At 40.1% G+C, this 2,102-nt stretch overlaps 1 non-coding gene across 1 annotated transcript; it reads right to left on the bottom strand.

Annotated features, from left to right (window-relative positions):
- Positions 1-284: 284 nt before the first annotated feature.
- On the bottom strand, positions 285-366 carry trnas-uga (transfer RNA serine (anticodon UGA)). The gene has a single exon. It is a non-coding gene; the product is annotated as a tRNA-Ser (tRNA).
- Positions 367-2,102: the final 1,736 nt, after the last annotated feature.

The following is a 2,102-nucleotide window of genomic DNA, read 5'->3' as shown; positions in this document are numbered from 1 at the left end:
CACCTGCAGGTAAATGCATTGCATTGCTTCTTGTTCTGCTGAATCCCACCCCCCGAAAATCCAAATTTCATGATAGTTCGACAAATATGTTGAAACTGATTCGTGTTGGAAGTTGGTGGCTTTTTGTGTCTCGACCTATAATTTGTTCAATTAGATGACTGGGTCAGTCTTGAAATTACTTCGGATTCTTCACAGTTGAAAATTTACTTTCGATTGAATGCAAAGCTCAAGCTCCACGAAATCCAAATCCTGCAAAAGGAATTAATGACTTTTAAAAGATTCTACGCTGTGAACAGGATTCAAACCTGCGCAGGGGAACCCCATTAGATTTCAAATCCAACGCCTTAACCTCTCGGCCATCACAGCTGCAGCTCGAATGTTAATTTTCACACTAAAACAACTGAATTCATTTGTTGGAAGAACAAATTGTCAAGACCCAAAGATTTCGCCAAATCCTTTGCAGGATCCAAACCCAGACGAACTTTACCTTGGCAGATTGACAGGCTTTCACCGCAAACTAGATTCTGACACAGCTGAAGTTGTGGGAATGATTCTTCGTCGAATTATAGAGTCACGGATGTACACCACGAAGAGAGGATCATTGTCTAACTGCGTCCGATCGATTTTGATTCAATTGCTCATCACCTGGTGCCAAATTAGATATGCTGTTGGGTTGTCATATTCATCGAAATATGGTATTAGAAAAAATTGATGCTAAGTCCATAAACACTAGCTACTTTCGTAAAAAAAAATCGGAATTAGAAAGAATGCAGAACCAATTTACAGGAATGGATCCAGCAACTAATCTGTAAGTTCTGACATCAGGTAACGAACTTGTGAGCACAAGAGAAGAAGATTAACCGAAGATTTGGAACTTGAAATCGTCTTCACGGAATTATTTGCAAAGTTTTTGCGTTTGTTCTAGAGTCATCAAGTCGTTGAACAATACAACATGGAAAGTGGCCCTTCTTTCCAACTTGACCATGGTGGACAGATATCCTAAGTTAATAGTTCCCATTTTCCAACATTTGGCTCACATCCCTCTAAACCTTGTTACTCATATATCCATCCAGATGCCATTCAATATTACAGTTGTACCAGATTCCACCAATTTCTCTGGCATCTCATTCTGGACACGTCTGAAAAAGTTGCCCCTGACGTCCCTTTTAAATCCTTACCCACTAATTTTAAACCGATGTTTTCTAAATTTTGACTTCCTCACCTGCCGGAAAACACCTTGACGAGTCAACCTATCCATGTCCCTCATGATCTAATAAATAGCAACGATTTAACTTTATCATACTTGTCAGGAGGGAAATGTGTGGAGATTATTTGTCGAAGGTTTGAAGTAGAAAGTCTGATGTACAGATTTTTAGAAATGTATCTTGGAGAAGTTTTTAATAAGTCATTGAAGTCGAGGAGCAGTTGTAGAAGTCTGTTGTGAAAGCTGCAGAAGGCTTTCAGGGCACGAGAACGAAGCATTATTTCCAATGGATGGTGGGTCAGTTCGACCACACTTGGACAACATTATGAGGAATTATAATCCTCAATTTAGGAAAGATACTAAAGCCATATGAGGAAATAGCACGAATGGTGATTAGCCTTGATATCATGGATGAACGTTAGTCCTCTGATTTGAAATTGGGCAAATCCGGCCTTTTTTTAACGGTTTCAAAACAAGAGAGGTAATCTCATTGAGGGTTGCAAAATATTTGAAGAGATAAACAGGGTGGTGCAATTAAATTTTGTTCCCTCATTGGTGAATCTAGAAGCAGGAGAGGAAATTTTAAAATGAAGCATTGTGATTTATGACCAGGATGAGAACTATTGATTTTTGTCTTCGCCTTGAGAAGTCTCGCTGTTCAGCACGACAGTGAGCCTTGGATATTTGGTCTTTGAATGCATCACTGACCCGCTGACACTTACTGCATCACTATAGGCCTGACCCCTCACACTTACCGCCTTAATATCAGCGTGAACCCTCAAACTTACTGCATCACTATCCATCAGGCGCCTTCACAATTTGGGACCATGGGTACGACAGGCACAAAAAAAAACGAAAGATTGTATCTTCAGGGTCGGTGTGGTTATCAGCTTCAATG

This window comes from Chiloscyllium plagiosum, unplaced genomic scaffold (assembly GCF_037043375.1).
Source record: "Chiloscyllium plagiosum isolate Xiang-an unplaced genomic scaffold, Cpla_swu_hap1 HiC_scaffold_39, whole genome shotgun sequence".
In the NCBI taxonomy this organism is placed as follows: domain Eukaryota; kingdom Metazoa; phylum Chordata; class Chondrichthyes; order Orectolobiformes; family Hemiscylliidae; genus Chiloscyllium; species Chiloscyllium plagiosum.
The sequence above is the reverse complement of the archived record's forward strand: the minus strand, read 5'-3'. Positions and strand labels throughout refer to the sequence as shown.